The sequence below is a fragment of the Crocuta crocuta genome, unplaced genomic scaffold (assembly GCF_008692635.1).
Source record: "Crocuta crocuta isolate KB4526 unplaced genomic scaffold, BGI_CrCroc_1.0 scaffold717, whole genome shotgun sequence".
Taxonomy (NCBI): Eukaryota; Metazoa; Chordata; class Mammalia; order Carnivora; family Hyaenidae; genus Crocuta; species Crocuta crocuta.
The window spans coordinates 460940-482515 of NW_027527973.1; the positions used below are offsets into that span (position 1 = coordinate 460940).

At 33.5% G+C, this 21576-nt stretch overlaps 1 long non-coding RNA gene across 1 annotated transcript in view; it reads right to left on the bottom strand.

The window, feature by feature from the left end:
• Window positions 1–18089: 18089 nt before the first annotated feature.
• The window catches only part of LOC144222333 (uncharacterized), a 27052-nt gene continuing 23565 nt past the window's right edge, over window positions 18090–21576 (bottom strand). Inside the window, exons 2-3 of the long non-coding RNA XR_013332380.1 lie at window positions 19580–19718; window positions 18090–18350 (exon numbers count right to left, since the gene is read on the bottom strand). This is a non-coding gene — a long non-coding RNA (uncharacterized LOC144222333). The remainder of the gene's footprint in view (window positions 18351–19579; window positions 19719–21576) is intronic.

A 21576-nucleotide genomic window follows, 5' to 3' on the forward strand; every position in this document is an offset into this window, starting at 1 on the left:
GCAATTGAGATGGTCTCCAAATAATATCATCTGTTCTACAGTTCTTTTCAAATCTCTGTTTTTGTAGAACTTAGGAGACAAAGGCAACTTTATACACAAGGTTCCCATGTTTTGCTATTGTGTACATAAGAACCTCTCTTCCTCTCAGACACAATGAAATCTAGAGGTTTCTAGATTTTTGGCTGGCAGGCCTGTTGGTTTGTTTGCTCCCTAACAACACAGATTATGAGTTAGATCAATTACCCATACACCAATGATTTTTTATAAGAAAGTGGTTTCAAAGGAAGCTTGATAGTGATCAGGAATAGGATTTATTGTCATTGAAATGGGACTGAATTTCTACATTTCTTAACCTAAATTAAAATAGGAATAATTGTGGTGAATATGGGATCTATTACTTCTTTTTCTTAATTTTTTTAATGTTTATTCAACTTTGAGAGACAGAGAGGGACAGAATGTGAGCGAGGGAGGGGCAGAGAGAGAGGGAGACACAGAAGCAGGCTCCAAGCTCTGCGCTTTCATCACGGACTGTGAGATCATGACCTGAGCTGAAGTCAGACGCTTATCCTACTGAGCCACCCAGGTGCCCCGAGATCTATCACTTACTTCTAAGTTGAAATTCTAGTATTACATAATGATGAATCTAGTTAACAACAAAATCATAAGCCTAAATAAAATGGAAGATAATAATAAGATAGAAGTTGAAGTGTTGAAGAGCTATGGAAAAGAACTAAAAATAGTAAAAGAGTGGTCATGTCCCTATCCAAAATAACACTCTGGGAGTATAATTTTAAAGCAAGTTAGAGGACAGTTTCAAGAAACAGATAAACTTTTTTTTGTTTTAATTTCTTATTTGGGTGTAATGAACACATAATATTATATTAGTTTCAGGTGTACAACATGGTGATTCAACACCTCTATGAGCTGTGCTAGGCTCAGCACAGGTGTAGCCACCATCTGTCACCATACAACACTATTGCAGTGTATCTGTTATTCTCCTGACTTATTCATTCCATAACTGGAAGCCTGTATCTCCCACTCCCCTTTACCCATTTTGCTCATTTCCTCACCCCCTTCCCTCTGGCAACCATCAGTTTGTTTTATGTATTTTTTGGTCTGATTCAGCTCTTTTCTAATTTGTTTTGCTTTTTAGATTCCACATATGAATAAAATCATATGGTAATCTTAATTTTATTATTTTATGTCTCTTATCACTCTCCTCAGAGCTCACTACATTTGAGATGACCCTGTCCTACATCTAACTGCAAAAGTCAAAATTTAAAAAAACTCTTCCCTCTCCCACACATTTACTTTACAGAAGATATACCTGGTAATATAATTTCTAACCATCCCTCAGATCCACCTAATTCTCTTCACTACTAACTCAAAAATGCTAGCCCAGGCTACCAATTTCTCTCTTCTGGACCATTACAATAGATGACTAACTGTTCACATACTTTCCCAATTCCTGTAATCTGTTATTCACAGAGTGACTCAGAATAACCTTTCTAAAACTTAAATTTTAAAAATTGTTATCTATGTCTAACATCCTTCAATAACCTCAGTTTTATCTTATTATAAAAGATTGCACTGCTTTAAATGACCTCTCTCTATTTGTTTTCTCTCTCTCCGTTCCCTTTGTTTCTGTCACACTGCTTTCTATCTTTTTCTGTAAATATTTTTTTTAATGTTTATTTATTTTGGAGAGTGGGGAGGGAGGAGTGGTAGAGAGAGAGAGAGGGAGACAGAGAATCCAAAGTGGGCTCTGCACTGACAGCAGAGGCCCCAATGCTGGGTTTGAACTCATGAACCATGAGATCATGACCTGAGCCAAAGTTGGATGCTTAACTGACTGAGCCACCCAGGTGCCCTGATTTCTTAAACAAGATATATCTTCTAATTTCTTAGCATATACGCACATTCATGTTAATAGCTGTTAAAATTCATTTAGATGAGGGTGCCTCGGTGGCTCAGTCAGTTAAGTGTCCAACTTCGGCTCAGGTCATGATCTCACAGTCTGTGGGTTCGAGCCTCACATCAGGCTCTGTGCTGACGGCTCAGAGCCTGGAGCCTACTTCAGATTCTGTGTCTCCCTCTCTCTTTACCCCTCCCCTGCTCGGTCTCTGTCCCTGTCTCTTGAAATAAACTAAAGACATAAAAATTTTTTAAAAATTCATTTAGATGATAACAATGGTAAATATTTCAAATTAAATGAAGTTTTGAAATGACTAATATACTTAGGGAAAGATTCACAACCCAGATAATGAAAATAAAAAAATAAATAACAATTTTTAAATGAGAAGATGGACAGTCTCAAAAGTGAGAATATATTAAAGTAGGTTATCCTGTGAAGGAGTGGAATTTGCCTTACATTGTTGAAAAAAATGTGAAAAACTCATTAGTACTTGCTTTTTTGGAGAAAAATTGCTCAGTATTTAAAGCCCAGACTCATGTACAACTTGATATAGCCACATTCCACAGAAATCACAGCATGCATACATACATAAAATGTATATCTTTATAATATTTTTGATATAATATTTATAATAATCATTTCAAGATTAGAAATGAGTTAAATGTTCTTTAAGAGGTAAATAAAACAACAAATTTACTGATCAATAAATACAACTAAAAACTAGCTTAGCATATTTCTAATTTATCAGAGCAGACTTACTGGAGGGCAGATAGTGGATGGCACAGAGACATTTTTCATCTTATTTTTTTGACTACATTCCTTATATTGCACCCTTTATCTCCTCTTAAAAGTAAAAATGAACCCTCAAGCAATTTTCCAACCACAAGCCACCACAGACATGACCAAACCAAGCAACTGAAAACATTATTCCCTTTTGAATGCTCCCCCACCAATTTCTAATTTCTCTTTACGAATATACTTATATTTTCAGAATGCATACATAGCTAATACAGTGTAAGCCTTATGTTTTATTTTAATTATTGACCAAATTTACTTGCAATTAAACACTATTTGTTTTGATTTCTTGAGTTCTTAAAAAAATTGTTCTTATGTGTTATAAAGCAGAAGTGGGTTAATTGAAGTCATCGTTAATTGCATTTAAAAAAGATTCATCAAGACAGTTAAACAGAACTTTAGACACATTTCCTTACTATATAATCACATCCACCAAGAAGTTATAGAGTGTGAAATTGCAAAAAAAAAACAAAATGTGGGAAACTGGTGCATAGATTTCAATATCTTTAACACATAATCAATATGACGATATTTTTAGTTAGATAATTAGAGAGTTTGGGTAAAATTAAACATAGTCACATATCTAACATTATCTCAACATTACAATAAAAATTGAAATGTACCTAGTAGTAAGGAGACAGACAGACTTAGATATGATCTCTTTTCCCAACGATTTATACCTACCTCTGTGTCTTTCAGTGCTTCTCAGTTCTTTGACCTCTTTATCTCAATCACAAGTACTTTAAACTACTCCCAGAATAATTATGCTGCCCTGATGCCTAAGTTTCTGAAAATACCTTTAAATGCAAACATCATTCTTTCTGTTGTTCTGGCCCCCCAAATTTGAGTAATCCTTGCTGCTTTTTATTGCTTACCAGTCACCTCTTATCAATCAGGAAAGCCCAATGGCTATTCTGTCAGAGTATGTCTAAAGTGTTACCACCTCTCATCACTTCCCTAGATTCCATTTTGGGCATGCTACCATCATCTGTTATCTGAATTATTCCAATACCTCTTAACTGGTCTTGGTTTCATCTTGTCCTCTGTACATCATTGTCAATAACAGCTATATTTCACTTTAAATATAAGGCAACTTACCAATGTATCAGCCTTCTGTTCAAAACTCACCTAACTTGGGAAAAAATTCATACAGTGCCTAAGGGATTACAACTAGAAAGACCACGAATTATGATTCTGGCATCATTATATCATTTTCTCTCTCTCAGTGACATTGATTGGGAGAGCACATGGATTATTTTCTAACCAATACTTTGTTACAAAGTCTTCACTACTATTTGAGCTTTTCAATGAGATCTACCTTGAGACTCCTATGTAAATTTATAAACTCCTGTGATTCTTCCTCGTCATCTTCCCTGATTTATTTTTCTCCTTACACTTGTCAGTTTCCAATATAGTATCTGTGGAAAATTATATTTTCCAAAGGAGACACAGCATTCTTTCTCATCCCACATACTCATGTGCAGTGTAACATTGGTGGATTCTAATGACCTGCCTCTTGAACTTGAACTGGTAGGCAAGTGACTTCTTGATTTATAAAATGTAAGAGAAGTCATGTTCTGGAATTTTCATGGCTGTATCAAAAGGAATCTTGTCATTTTCACTCCGTTCTTTTCTAAAAAAAGAACTCCCTCTTTGAACTTAACCTCCATACTGTGTGACATTCAAATCACATGGAATGTTCAAGTGTATGTGCATCAATCCACACCTCCATCTCAGCTGATGGTTACCATTCACTGCCAGATGTGAGTGAATCCTCTTGGATATCCATCTTAGTCAAGCTTTCTAATAACTGCTACAGATTCAGCAGACAATTGGCTGCAGCTTCATGAGAAATTCCAAGCAAGAACTGCCCATCTGAATCCAGACAACATAAATGATAAAAATACTTTTTTAATATATACTCAAGTTTTTGTTTGTTTAAAACAGTAATAGATCACCATTATTTATCATGTTTATTAGATGTCTACCTAATAAGATGTAAGCCCCATGAAAGCAGGACATTTTCTGTTACAGAAGTATTGCTACAAGCTTTTCTTTTGGCATCTATTTGCATGATAAATGTTTTACCATCTGCTCACTTTCAACCTGCATGTTTCTTTTGGTCTTATATGAATCTCCTAGGTAGCAAAGAGGTGGGTCTTGTTGTTGTTTTTTTGTTTGTGTGTTTGTTTTGTTTTTTTGGGGGGGCGGGGGGTAGGATCAGTCTACCATCCTATGTATCTTGATTGAGGCACTGAGTCTATTTACATGCAAAGTAATTACTGAGAGATATGTATCTATTGCCATTTTGTTACTGGTTTTTGGTTGTTTTTATAGATTTTCTCTGATCTTTTCTTTTGCTCCTTTTCCTAGCCTGTTGGCTTTACTTTTTCTAAGTGTATTCATTTATTTTGAGAAACACCACGAGTGGGGGAGGGCTGGAGATAGGGAGAAAGAGAATCCCAAGCAGGCTTTGCACTGTCAGCACAGGGCCTGATGTGGGACTCAAACTCGTGAACTTTGAGATCCTGTCCTGAGACAAAACTGAGAGTTGCATGCTTAACTGACTGAGCCACCCAGGTACCCCTGTTGGCTTTCTTTAGTGATATACTTGGATCCCTTTCTCTTTATTCTTTGCATATCTCACCCATTATTTTCTTTCCCCAATTCACAATCTTCCCAAATGCCCCTACCTCATTCAAGTATGCATCCTCCTTCCCAAATCTGGTTATCAGTGACTTTTTTTTCTCCTATACCATAATCAATCCATTTCTTAACTACTTTCAAATTTTATCTTGTCAGACAATTTCTCATCATTTCCATATTATTCCCAAGTTCAAGCCACCATCATTGCTTACATTGAATCAATCTGTCATTATTCCTTTTTGACTTCAGCCTTCTATTATATATTACAAAGAATAAAATTAAATCCCCCAATAAGATGCTTCTCAATCAAATCCCCTTCAAAGCCTTCTCAAAAACAATTTAAGTAAAAATGAAAAAAAAAAAAAACCTCTTACTTGCCTTGCAGAATTCTTCATTGATAATATACCTGACTTCTTCTCCAATATGTTTCCTTTCAATGCTGCTTTTGCTCACTCTACTCTAGCTAAAATAGTTACTATGTATTTTGACAAAACATCAAGCATGCCCTTATCCAGTCTTTTAGTTAGCCTCAAATCTGCTCCTTTCCATAATTTTCATAATCTATTCCTTCAAATTATTTATAAACCTAAAGATTACCTCTGTAAAGAAACCTTCCCTAACTACACTATCTAAATGCCATGCTCTACATCAGTGTCCGCAAACTTTTTCTTACGAGTTCAGATAATAAAGCAAATATATTAATCTCTAATGCACAAATCTATCACAACTAATCAAACTTAGTCATTGTAGCATGAAAGCAGCCATAGTCAATATGCAAATAAATGAGTATGTCTGTGTTACAATACAGTATTATTTACAAAAACACGCAGCTAGCTGGTGGAGTGACACCTTTTCTACATCCTTGGCATACTTTATTGTCTTTCCACAATTTGTCTACCTAACCTTGAATTATATGTTTATAGTGTTTTGGTTTATTGCCTGCTTTTCTATTGAATAGAAGCCCCTGAGGGAAGGTGATTTCTCAGTTTTGTTAATTGCTCTGTCATAAACATGTAAAACAAGGCCTCAAACATTATGAAACTTCAATAAATATTGGCTGAATAAACAGATGTATACTTGAAGGAATCAGTTGAATACTTAATCCAAATGTGAAGAAATATTAAGAACCTAATCAATCTTTCAGTTATCTTAGACACTATTGTTTTTCACAATCACTCTCGAGCAATCTGAAGGAAGCTGCTAGTTTTTAGAAATTGTTGCTGTTTTTTTAATTCACATTTTGGATACTCCAGGTATTCCAGTCTGTTGGAATGATAACCCCTGTTTCCTTCTTGGTACAACAGTTGTTTTCTATATATAAATAACTGTCTCTTTAGTTACTTTACACAATAAACATTAAGGCCCTTTTTGAGACACTATAAAGCTAAGAGAAAGATGTGCTAAATTATCAGGCTATGTATTTTGGATGGATGATATGCAAATAGGTAATTTTAAAACAATGTGATATATATCCAGAGGTGTGATTGACAGATAAATATGTTAGTTCTATTTGTTTATTTTTGAAGAACTTTCATCTTATTTTCCATCACTGTTGCACCATTATTACATTCTCATGACAGTGTATAAGGGTTCCAGTTTCTCCAATACCTTGCCTACACTTTTCTTTTTTAATATAATAACCATCCTGATAAGTGTGAGTTGACAGTATGATATTGTGAAATTCAAAATTTGCTATGTTAAGAGAGTAAATCACATGATGATAATTAACATTTCATAATACTAGTTATTCTTACAATAAATACAACTTCCGTTGTATGCCTAATTGCATTTGATCTATTCTTGCCATGTACATTTACTATGTGCAAGCACTGTGTTAGATATTAGGTGTGTATGTAGGAAATCAATAAATAATATAAACTTGATCCCTGTCTTCAGAGAAGTTACAAAGTAATAGGAAATCCAGAAATTGAATACTTAAATAGAAGAATAATGACGATTATAAAAATAATCTTTGGGTCACAAGATAGTGAAATTTTAATCTTTTATGAGAAAACAGTGCTTCAACTGAAATCTAAAGATTGAGTAGATTTAGCTAAACAAAGGTTGTGGGAAGTATCTGATATAGGCAATAGAAACTGTGTGCAATTTCCTTTCAGAGAGAAACAAAAGGAAGATATTCCTTTCTAGTATGGCTAGAATGTGAGAAGTTAGAGTAGATTAACTCAAAGGCAATGCTGCCAACAGTGGATCCAGAGATGGAAAAAAAATCCACAAAATGTTTCTATTAGGACTTTGTTCCTAAAGAAAGAGGATAGCCAATTATGTATTTTGAAATAAGAAATTAATAAGATTTTAATTTACAAACAATTGTCTCAGTTCAGTGGGGGAGAATGTGCTTGAGGGGGCAAGAGTGGATGTGGAAAGTCAAGTTAGTAAGTAACTGCACTTGTGCAATTGAGACATGATGGTAATTTAGACTATAAAGAGGCAGTTAAAGTATACCTAAGGAGCACCTGAAACACTTGAAGTAATATTAGAAATTGATTAGCCACATGCACTTTGGAGACAGAGCAATTAGAGTTTAAATGTTGATTTTATCACATATTAGGTATGTATGCTTTAATGTATTTTTACTAAAATATGAATTATTCACTTCTAGATTAATATTAATAATAGTATTCACGGGGCGCCTGGGTGGCTGAGTCGGTTAAGCATCTGACTTTGGCTCGGGTCATGATCTCACAGTTCGTGGGTTCGAGCCCAGCATTGGGCTCTGTGCTGACAGCTAGCTCAGAGCTTGGAGCCTGTCTTCAGATTCTGTGTATCTCTCTCTCTTTGACCCTCCCCGGCTCATGCAGTCTCTCTCTCTCTCAGAAATAAACAAAAATTTTTTAAAATTAAAAAAAATAATTTTCACAGCATAAGGTCATTGTGTGAATTAAATTAGTTGATGTTTGGGAGTACTTTGTGGGAAGCACGTTATATGAATACAGGCTACAAATATGGCTATTACAATAATATAAAACATAGGACTTGATTAAATGGATGTGGGGTTTAGGAAGAGAGGAGAATCAACTATGACTCCAAACCTTCAAGACTGAGAGACTAAGTGAATGGTGGAGCCATTTAATGAACATGAGAGCCTGGAGGGGAAAAATATGCCAGGGTTATTGAGAAGTAGGATGATTTCAATTTTAGATAATAATGTCCATCTTCCAGGCATTCTGTTAGGATTAAGTAAAAATAAAATGAAACATGTTTCATATCACAGAGCCTGCCAAGTGTTAGGTAATGTCTACATAATTATTTTGTTCTGCAATATTTCTCCTTCTCTAAATATTTCTTTCATTCTTCTTTTTTTCAGAATACTGTACGAGGTGCTGTCCCTCTCCCATATATCTTTAGCATATTTTTCTTCAGATACTCCTTCTCTTCCACTTATAAATTGGAAAAAAAAGTGTCTCTCTGAAAACTGTGAATATTTCTCTCTTGATGATGGTTTTTATAGGTTACAGCCTGGCCTACACAAGTTTAAATTCTTCAGAAATGAAACCATTCTGTGAAATTCTGTTACATTATTTAATTCATTATTTCTGTTTTTTTCATTCAACCTAACTATTTTAACTTCACTTAATACTTATTACAGTTAAGTTTTACAAACTCAACTACTATTTCATATTTTTAATATAACGTTTTAAAATTTTCAATTAATATTTGTTTGTAAATTTAATTAGTATTAATTACTATGTACCAAAATTAACATTTTCTTAATATTCTAAGCTACTTCTCATTATATGTCACCAAATGTCCTCTATGGAACTCTTCATTCATTCATTCATTTATTCATTTATTCACGTACACATGCATTGTTCCATACCAGTTGTTTTTGCTATGTTTTCAAAACACAGATTTATAAGATCATCACATAAATATGTATTAAGAACCTCCTTTTGGTCAGATACTGTTTTAGGTCCTTAGAATAGTTCAGTACACCAAAACCTAATGCAGTAGAGTTAACAGTTTATTGTAGGGAGACTGAACCAGCTACAGGTAATAGATATAAACTTTATTTTTAAACTCTGAATGCGATAGAAATAATAGCAGTGAAAAAAGCATCAGAAATTTGTGGATGCAGAGCTAGTGAAGTTAGTTGTAATTTAAAAGCAAACTCAAGATAGCCCTCATTAATTTTAACATTTGAGCAAAGACTAGAAAGAGGTAAGGGGTTTAACCTTACCTCTGGACAGAGTAAACATCCAGTACAAAATCTCTAAGGAGAAACAGTAAGGGGACAAGTGTGACTGAAGCAGGAGTGATGTAGCAGAGAGTCAAGTTCCAAAGGGCCTTATAAAATACTTAGGGGGCTGTACCATTTAGCCACAGGAGTTAGTGGAGAGTAGGGAATTTAAATTTTTAGTGAACTTTAGAGATCAGCAAAATTTTTCCATAAAAAGCACAATTGTAAATATTTTTTGGCACTTACAAGCTATACAGTCCCTGTCTAACTGCACAACTCTTCAAATGTAGCATAAAAAGAGTCCTAGACAATGCACTAAGTGGATTGGCATATCTATGCTCCTATAAAACTTTATTTACAGAACAAACATTAAGGGCGATGGGCCAGTTTAGCCAACCTGTACCCATGCCATGAAGGAACAGTGTGAGCACACTTTAATGTTTGATGGATCACTCTTAGTGTGATGCTGAGAAAAGTTCTGGGGGGTATGAGTGGAAATAGGGAGCCCAGTGGAAGTACTCTGTATAATCAAGGTGAGATGATACGGTAGCTGTACTGGTGGTAAGAAGCTCCTGGATTCTGAATATGTTTTAAAGATAAAGTACACAGAAATTCTTGATGTAGACTATGTGTGTGTGTGTGGGGGGGCATATATGTGTGTGCATGTGTTCAGGGCACAAGGAAGGAGGGAGGTGAAGGAGAGAGAGAAGAGGGAGAAGTGTCAGTGAAGTTGTTAAGATTGGTCCATGTCACTGGAAATTTAGAAATGCCATCTTTGCCATCCTCATGTGTGGTTAGAGGAATTTGAGGGATAAAATTTAGCAGTTAACCTTTGGATGGTTTTAGTTTCAGATGTTCTTGGATATTCAAGTATGCAGTCAAGAAAGCATTTAGAAATAAATACCTGGGGTACAGAACCAAACCTGACCTGAAAACAGAGATAGGATTATTTTTAAAGCCACAGAACTGGGACACCTGGGTGGCTCAGTCAGTTAAGCTCCCAACTCTTGGTTTCAGCTTGGGTCATGACCTCATGGCTTCATGGGTTCGAGCACCATGTCAAGCTCTACTCTGGCAGCACAAAGCCTGCTTGGGATTCTTTCTCTCCCTCTCTCTCTGCTTCTTCCCCACTTGCACTGTCTCTGTCTCTCTCAAAATAAGTAAGTAAACTTAAAAAAAAATAAAGCTGCAGAACTGAATGTGATCACCTGAACAATGAAAGAACATACAGAAAAAAAAAAAAATGGAGCTAGGAGTAATGAAGGTGATATGCCAACAGAAAGTAAAAGGAGAAGAAGGGAACTAACATAGAGACTTAGTAGGAGAGGCTAGTTATATAAGAAGACAACTAAGATGAAGTTTTAACAATACTGGGTGAAGAAAGTGGTTAAATCAGTTAAATGTTTATAGTATGTTAAATGAGATAGACTGATTTTTCACCACTAGATTAACAAATGTGAAGACCATTGCCCACCTTCATGAAAACAGTTCTCTTAGAGTGATGGTTACAAAGGTCTTCCTGGAGTAGATAAAGTTTATTTTTAATATTTGCTTATTTTAGAGAGAGAGAGAGAGAGAGAGCATGAACATGGAAGGGGCAGAGAGAGAGAGGGAGACAGAGAATGCATTGAGTCTCCATGCTGTCAGCACAGAGCCCAATGTGGGGCTTGTACTCACAAACTGTGAGATCATGATCCGAGCCAAAATCAAGAGTCGGGTGCTTAACCAACTGAGCCACCCAGGTGACACAAAAGTAGATTTAGAAAGAAATGGATGGGTGAAATTAGAGACAAAATATAGAAACCTTTTTTCAGAACTTTTGTGGCAAAGGAGAAATGTGGATTCGAACTTTAAATAGTAGGGAAATTTTGGTCAGACAAGGTTGTTGACTGTTCTCATTTAAGTGGAGGAAATAAAACCATGTTTTTGTGTCAGTGAAAATTGTCAAGAGAGAAAATGATGTTCTGAGAGAAAGAAGAATTGCCGGAATGGTGTCTTTCAGAATATATAAGAGAAGGTAAAATGTAGTGCAGGAGAGGAAGAAGTGGCTTTAGGTAAGAAGGTAGATTGTTCATTTATAGAAATAGGCAGTGAGGAAAAATAAACAATGAGAAATAGGAAAAGGAAAAGTTATGTAAGAAATGAGGTTTGAAAGCAGGAAGAACAAGTAAGTTTTTCATAACTTAGTGTTTCTGAAAAGCATAATGCACTCAAGTTGATAGTTTGCTATTTCCATCAACAAAACAACGTGCCACAAATGAGTTTAGAAAGCATGTGGAACAGATGTCAAGAAACCTTTCATCATACAGAGACCAATAAACATCAGGAATGACCCACCAAGCAAACTGTGGGTGTGGGATCATTGGAGCCCTCTAGGAAGTAATTTAAACTCATCTTTAGTGATCAAAAGTTTTATGAAGAAAGAAGTTTGATGAATTATTTGGTATTTAGGTTTTTTAACCTACATTTTCTCTGTTTTATATTTTTTCCCCATGGTTTCATACGAAGATGCATGTTTTCCATCTGTTATTTGCCATTTCAAATACTGTATAGTAAACTGAAGAATTCAGTCTGAAAATTCAAGAAACATCTTCACTGTGTAACAGTGGAGAAATTTTAAATATAACTGTTTACAGTCATGGGAATCTATAGTTTGCAAATATTTTATTTAAAAGTAATAATAAATTAAGGCAAAATGTTTTTTTCTAAGGTTTCCTGAAACAAAGANACCCTGTAAATCTCAATATCTCATGTTTTTATTTCTCTCTATGAAATTGGGGGAAAACATAACAGGGAAAATAATGTGGAGACTAAGAAATTATTGTTACTGACAGCTTGCTAGTATGTACTATTTTTTTTCATTTTTTTCACAGATGGTATTTTTATGGTTAAGTACTATTTCTATAGGTCACCACATAAAATTGTTATAAAATTATTTATAAAATTGTGAAAGTTGTCAGGTGATTTAACATGTATACAACAAAAGAGTGGTGTTTTACATTATAATAACTAATGAAAGATAGGTTCATGTATTTCTTTTGCCTGACTCTGTTAGTTTTAACTATGAAAATCAAAGGAAGTGTATTCAAGATGATTAATGATTAAATATAGAAAGGATGTGTTAGAAGGTATTGATAATTATTTATAACTATATTAGGTATTAAATGGAGAGCAAAACTATATTGATTTGACAGTTATCAACCACATTTAGTTACTCTGTTCAAGAACGTGCAATTTTATTTATCCCATTATGAGGCCACAATCTGGCAGGCTCAGCAAGCATTACCTACGTGACTACCTGATTAAAAATTGAATTGATCAACAAAATGTATTAATTATGTGCTTCAGCAAATTACAGTGCCTTCATTAGTGCCCACATCTGATCCAACTGAATAAAAAATGCACACTTTTCAAAATACAAGTTTGAAACTTTCTTTTAATACTTCACAGTTGCTATTTAAAATATCGTGTATAGGCCTTAGCATCTTTGCATAATAAGATGTTGTTTGCCACTTCTCTTTCTTCTTGCAATAAGTATTGAAGAGTGGTTATTATTTGGGACATTCATATTATTAATTTCATTTAACATCACAACCTATGTTGTTATTTATATTTATGGAGAGGTAGACTTATAGAATATATGTAATTTGTCCAAGGACACAGGCCGATCACTTTAGAGGAAGCATATTATTACAGCAGATTCATGAAAATATTTCTTAAGTATCTATACAAATATTAGCTATAATTAATATATTTTTGAAAACTGTTCTTTCAGTTCACTTGGAATTAATTCCTGTAATTGCTACATCAGAGATTACTTAGTGTTCCATGAAGAAGGTTGCTTATTGGAGCATCTGGGTGGCTCAGGTCATGATCTCATGGTTTGTGAGTTTGAGCCCCACATTGGGCTCTGTGCTTACATTGCAGACAGTATTCTCTCTCCCCCTTTCTCTCTGCTCCTTCCTCTCTCTCTCTCTCTCACTCTCTCTTAAAATAAATAAGTAAACATTTTAAAAATCTGCTCTTTAAAGAAAAAAAATGTTGTTTTTTAGTCACTTTTTTATTAACTTACCTTCTGCTCTTCTTCATCTCTCCAGTGACAATGGAGGATTCATTCTTTCTTGTATCCAAGGTAGATCCTTTCATTATGAAAACAGTATTTTCTCTCCATCTCCTCCATGACCTCAGTATAATTCACTTTCTTATAAATCTTTCCTGAGTTTTCTAAATCCCTCTTTCTACGGAGACATTTTACAGTATATTTAGGGATTCTCATCTCAGAATAAGTCAATAACCGTATAAGCAACATTCCCTAGATTGACTTCTACTACTACCTGATCTCTATTCATTCATCTAAATGTAAGCTTCTAACAAGATTTTCCTATAAATTTATATTCATTTACATATTTCTCATTCACATTTTCTTCTCATCTAGCCTCCTGTCTGACCTACCCCTTCAAAAACACTCATGCCAGCTTTATGATGACTAACCAGTTACCTTGTCCTCATCAAATGAATACTCCTCATTTCTCAAGATGTTTTATTTCAGCCACATTAAACCCAGTGCATCACTGCCATCTTTGAAAACAACTTTATTGAAGTATAAATAACACACAATAAAGTACATATTTTTAAATTACTAAATTTGGAAAGTTTTGGCATATGTAATGTGTAGGCATGCAGAACGTCACAGTAATCATGATAATGCATATATCCATCATGTCTATATGTCTCTGTCTCTGCCTTTATATTTCCTTCTTCCCATTCATTTTTCCTTGCACCAACACTCACACCTGGCTTCCATTCCCAAGATAACAATGATATGCTGTCACAATAAGTTTTTATTTTCTAAGGTAAGGTATACATAAAATTATACAATATGTCTTATTTTGTATGCCTTCTTTCATTCAGCATGATTATTTTGAGATTTTCCTATGTGAAATATATATCAATATTTCAATTTATTTCATTCTGAATACTGTTCCATGATAATAGATAATACCACAGTTTGTTTATTTGCATATAAATGGATATCTGAGTTATTTCCAGTTTTGAAATGTTACAAATAGAACTGCTGTAAACAGCCTTTTAAAGTCTTTATATATTGGGGTGCCTGGGTGGCTCAGTTGGTCAACCTCAGTCATGATCTCATGGTTCGTGAGTTCAAGCCCCATATCAGGCTGTGCACTGATGGCATGAAGCCTCCTTGGGATTCTGCCTCACCTTCTCTTTGCCCCTTCCCTGCTTGTGCTCTGTCTCTCAAAATAAATAAATAAACTTTAAAAACTAAATTTAAAAAATTAAGTCTTTATATAGGCCTATCCTTTTATTTCTCCTGGGTAAATACCAAAAGTTGAATGGCTTCCTCATATAGTAGTTGAATGCTTAACTTTATAATACACTGCCAAACTGTTTTCTAAAGAAACTGTAGTATTTTTACATTCCTACCAACAGAGTAGAAGAATTCCAGTGTCTTGGGGTGCCTTGGTGGCTCAGTCAGTTAGGCCTCTGACTTTGGCTCAGGTCATGATCTCATGGTCGTGAGTTGAAGCCCTGCATCAGACTCTGTGCTGACAGCTAGCTCAGAGCCTGGAGCCTACTTCTGATTCTGTGTCTCCCTCTCTCTCTGACCCTCCCTTGCTCAAGCTGTCTCTCTCTCAGAAATAAATAAAAACATTAAAAAAAAACAAAAGAATTCCAGTGTCTTTACATCCTCACTACTCCTTAGTGTGGTCAGTCTTCTTAGTTAGTCTTTTTTACTGTGTTATGGTATCTCATATGGTAATATTAACTTACATTTTCTGAATGAATAATGATATATTATTATATCTATAAGCTTATTTTCCATCTATATGCCTTTTTGATTGAGTTTTTGTTCAAATATTGTACCATTTTAAAATTTTCTTTTTTTCTTATTACTGAATTTTGAATATTTGTTACACATTCTTTAAATATGTTAACTGCAAATACTTAACTCACAGGCCATAGCTTATCTTTTTACTACCTCACGCTGTCTTTTGAATAGAAACTTTTTCAAATCTTTATGAAGTACAGTTTTTCAATTTGTTCTCTATAGATCACCCTTTCTGTGTTTTATCTAGGAAATCTTTGCCTAATCCACAGTGACAAAGATTTTCTCCAAACTCAAAAAACAACATTGAAATTAAACCTGAAGTAACAGATACAATCCAATTTTAATCACACAAAGGGAAAAAAAAGAGTAAACAAAATAAACAGGACCTCAGTAATATTGGAATAGGCTAACATATGTGTGACTGAATTCAGAGTAGGGTAGAGACAGAAAGATGAAAAAACAGATGATAGTATTTAAGGAAATAATTGCCAGAATTTTTCACACTTTTTTTGAAAGCATAACCCACAGATCCGCAAAGTTCAGTGAAACACAACAAAAGATAAATAGGAAGAAGTCAGTTCAAGGCACATGAGCAGAAATAAAAAATGGAAAAAAAAAATCAGACTATGAGTGGGGAAAAGAACCACTTTAGGTACAGAGGAACAAGACAGGAATCATGGATTTCTTGTAAGAGTCTAAGCAAATTAAAATAAAATGGAAGAGCATCCTTAAGTGCTTAAAGAGCAGACCTTTCAACTTAGCATTCTATAATTAGCAAAAAATAACTTTCAAAACAAAGACAATACATTTTAAACAAGCAAAAGCTGAGAGCATGAATTTGCAGGTGTGCTATGGTAGAAATGTTAAACTATTCACACAGAAATCAATGTTACTAGATCAAAAACTAAAGTGTCACCAGAGAGGATGTTTTAAATGCTGGAAGTGATAAATATGGGATCAAAAAAAAATTTCTTCACTTCACTGTCCTTAAATGATAATGGATTATTTATAATAGAAACAATAACAGTATATTATGGGGTTTGTAATGTGAAGGTAAAATGTACAACAGTAGCACAAATGATTGGAAAACAGAAATAAAATGTTATTTTATCATGCTTGAATTATATATGAAGTAGTTTTATATTATTTTAATATGGAATGCTATGTATAATATGTACGTGCGTGTGTATATGTATGTGTGTTTATAACCACCTCAAAAAATCAGTGACATAAGGCCAATAAGACACTTGTGGGGATAAAAAAGAGATACAGAAATGAGTATTCCTAATTAATTTAAATGCTGGGAGGAAAAGAAGAAAAAGGTAAAAGTAGTGATGAAACAAAGTACAAATAAAATGAGAGATTTCAACCGAACCACATAATAATGAATATGAATGACCCAAACACTCTAAATAAAAGGTATTGTTCTATCAATAAGATAGAAGATATTAGTAATTGTCCATCAACATGAATAGATTAATATTTACAGAAAATTCACTCAAACTAAGAAGATCCCATGCTCTCTTTTCAAAGGCATATCATATTTTCACCAAGTTAGACTCTATGAGATCATTTTCAATAAATTAAAAATGATTAAAATCATATGGAATATGTTTCCTGACCACAAAGAAAAGAATCAAATTGAAAGTATTAATGACCATAAAGTATATATTTGTCATTCAGATTACTGGAATTAATTTTGTTTCTTAGATGATTCTATATAAATCAAAATTGAAATAATAAAATACATCATTAAATTCAATTATATGGAAAAGTGAAAAAGTCTAAAAGTCAGGAAATTTTATTAAGCATTATTAGAATTCACCAAAAAAGTATCCCATAATAATAAATAAAATATGAAATGGTAAATTACATGTAATATGTTTTTTATATTCCTGTTACAAGTGTTGTATACCAGTTAAGAGCTTAGACACTGAAGTCAGATGATCTGATTCTTAATGTTACTGTGAGCTAAATAAATTGCTTAATCCACCCGGTCGTCTGTTTTTTTGTTTTTGTTTTTGGGTTTTTTTTTCATTTGTAAAATGATATTTACAACTACTTTTATCCTGAGGTTCTTTCTAGAATTAAAATGAAATAATCCCTCTGCTCTGCCTGCTGTTGATTGGAATATAGTTGATACCTGTATAAATATATTCTATTAGTAGTCACAAAGTAGCAGCAGTGTTAGTAGTAGAAATGTGCTAGTATAGCCATATTATTACCATTTGTATACAATTTATAGGCTAGTAAATGTCTCTAATAATAATGCTTTCCTGTTAGGTTCATATTTTTAATGAGTGCAATTTTCTCTTGGCTTTTGCTTTCTATTGAATTTCTTCTTTCATTCATTTATATATATATATATACATATATATGTGTATGTATATATACATATATATATACATATATATCCCCCTTAATGTGCAGACCATATATTAGATACCTGAAATATAAAGATGAAAAAACCAGCATGGTTTCTGTCATCAAAGAACGTACAGTATGGGGTGGAGGGGGTTAAGTAACAAGCAAATAGATACATACTCACATAATATAAGGTTGCTGTATGTGCTCTGAAGGAAGCAACAAAAGTGCATTGTTTGAAAATGACTGAGGAAAGGGAATGACCTAATTTGGAATAGAATCATCAGTGTAGACTTCTCATTGGAAATGCTGTTTAATCTGAGGCTGAGAATAGAAGATGGACATGGGGGACTTTTAAGGCACATGAAGGTTGCGTGGCACTCTAGGACAGCAAATATTAATGCTGCTGGAGGGAGAAAATTCAGTTCAGATATTTTGGAAGTAGGAGATAAGATTGGTATCTAATACACTAGGAGTCACAGTGTCACTACAAGGTATCTAAACCTTTGGAATGGATTTTGGAAAAAGACATCTGAGTGACATGGGCAGTGCACTGATGAACTCTCACTTCTTGGGATCTGAAAGAAAACAGAAACGAAACTGGTTAAGACAAGGCAGAAGAAGCAGAAGAAAGGATAAATAGCCACTATTGTGCAGGAAAAAATACTAGGAACATATAAAAGACATATAAAAACATATTTTTTTCTGAGAAATACAAATTAGAATCTTTAATTTCTTGATTTATTTATAGTACAGGTATGTATATATGGCTTCAAGATGAATAATTTACCTTTTGATATTTCTTTGATTCACTGATTAAAATTTTATTTTTCCTAGTTTTTAATTTTCTGCCTTGTCACTATAATCCTTATTTCTGTCTTCGGTAGTCATCTCTATCAAGATGACTCCATTTCTGTTTTCCTAAAGTTTTTCTCACTGCCAAAGTGGAAATTCTAACAGCCTACTTGGTGTCTCTAACACATAAACACACGTGAAAATAAAGTGGTGAAAGCAGTGTTTTACATCAGGCAGATAATTTAGCTTAAGAACTTCTTAACAAGTTAAAAGTTTATTTAGATGCTTAATTTAATTTCAAAGTACTCTTGGGTAATCATTCTGAGCTCTAATAAGGTAAAGTGTTTATATAGTTAGTTTAGCTGGTTAGCCTAGAGTGATCAATTCACTTTTGTGTCTTCACATTAGACAATATATATATATGTATATTTTGCATAAGTTATTTCTAAAAATCACCTTTCTCCAGGCTTCTTAGTATATGCCTTCTGTTACTGTTATGATGATGGATCTATGTGCTTACTGTGAATTTTCCCTGTGAAAAATTCCCTGTGAAAAATTCCCTGTGAATTTTTACTGCTAGCTAGTTTGCTTCATACCTTGGCAGTTTTTCATAAAATACTGTTTCCCTGACCACAATATCCAGTTGTTTCCATAACTTTTCCATTCCCATAATCGCTTCTCAGCAACCACTTTATTTTGGACAAATTGTCTTACAAATAAATTTTTATTGTCAAATGTCATAAAAAATTGCATTGTATATAAGCTCAGTTGTAATCAAGTTTCTAAATAATACACACATTATTAGTGGTCTGAGATTACCTTAATGCATTATAACGATATTAATTTCAATGAAATTGTTATTTGCTTATAATATCCATTGATTTTTCAGGTGATAATCTGAATATCTTTTTTCAGCTTCAAATGAAATATATATAAAACACAGCATACCATCCTACTTTGTTCCCATCCATTCCCACACATAAACAATTCTGGAATTCTTTATTTTCATTACTTTTGAATGAAATCCTTATTATCCTGGAAAAATTTGCTTTGTTTCTCCTCCAACATACATTCAGCTTCTGATTCCAGAGTGTAGGTTCTTTCCACAATTCTCAAGTAAATCATTCTAAAAACCAATTCTAATCATCCTCCTGCATGGAAAAAAGAATGAAAATAAAAATTGAATAAGGAATTCATTTGACCTTTCTGCATGGCTTCTCGTACAGATTTTCCAATTCCCGTATAGATTAAACTGCCTCATCCACAGCCTCTTTACATTTCTATTACAGTTGATGGACCCTTCCTTGTAACGGGAAGAGACTGTGTTACTACTTGTCTTATATGAACAATAAATGGACGTTCATAGGCTTTCGAGTGACTAGTGAACTAATTCTATCATCAAAAGTAATGTAGCTAACTTTTCTACACATTGTGAGGGAAAATAAAAATACTACATTTGTGTCTATAAAATCTTTTTTTGTTTCCCTAAAAAACTTAATTTATAGTCCAAATATATGAGCGAGGTATTTATTATTTCATCTTGTAGCTACCTCATGTAGTCAGTGGTTATATTATGAATATTGGATGGATTTTGGATGGTTTTAGGGATGGGACACGGAAGTAGTAAACCTTAAAGAGGGAAAAGCTCAAATTAGATGGTCCTAAAAAGACAAAACTAGTGTATTTAATAAAAAGGCAAAGTAGAGTTTTAGCGAGAAAGAATTCATTTAAGAGTGAGCTCCCCTGAATTCTGGCAGGTTTCGATTTTACCCTCCCATTAGTATCCTTGAAAATAAGCCCCCGTGTTCTCAAGGAGACACTAATAGTCTTCCTATTAGTCCCTAATGTATATCGTCACCCAGTTGACTTTGTGGCTCATTATTTGCTCTGTTGAATCTAATGGCAATTAGTTCCCATAACATGTTTAACACTTTTCATTATTCTTTTTTGCTTACGTTATTTATTTCAAATTAACATTCCTCCATTATTTGGTAAATATCCGTACCCTTCAAAATACATCTCAACTTTCACTTCCTTTATGAGTAGATCACCATATAATTCATCCTCCAAATCAGTGTATCTGACAGTGAGAAAAGGTATCACTAATAATACTGGTATGGTAACCACCTTAGTGATGATGTATACCCTGATAAACTTATAACCCTACCCCATTGCCACGTAGTTGACATTTTTAAACTCTTTGAGCCCTTACAATATGTGAAAAAGCTATGCTATGTGATTTAGTTTTGCAATTGAAAGATAAAGTGTTAACTATAATTAAAAAAAGCACTTGCATTTTTCTCAGTATAGGTGCCAGAACAAGTTCATCTTGATACAAATAGAGTTGAATCATGTAATATTTTATATCTTAATTACTTGTTCCTGAACAATACAACAGTAGAGACTCATTTTCTCAGGTCAGTACCGAAATAAAAAGGGGAATAAAAATTTATATGGCTGTTTTCCAACTCTCACAAATTTTGCCTGAATATAATGACCTTCAGAGATGTTCCCTAAAATATCATGCCTTTCTCTTATTCACATAAAACTTTAGCAAAAGTGAGATCTGATGGTATAGTTTTCTATGAAACTCTTCTGGTTCTAAAATTTTTAAATATGTCTACACTGTTATGACTTTTTATTAATATTGCAAGAATAATTATTAATTATTTATTAAATAATCTAGATAATGTTCAGTATTTGGGGAGGATATTTTTGATGGTTTTGACATGGGTATATATTTCATTTGGGTATATATTTCATTTGGACTTGATAATTTAACATGTACAGATAAGAAATAGAGTTTGTAAAATACCTCATTATGGAAAGCATTTTCACAAATCCAGAAGTTATACTAATGCTAGAATAATAATAAATATAACCTTATGTTGTCTTTTAAATATGTGAAATATATTTCTAGAGCACATAATTTAAAGGAGAACTGAATTTAAAATATGAAATGGAAGGAACATTTAAAAATATACAGAAACTTATTTTTGAAAGTTTAGT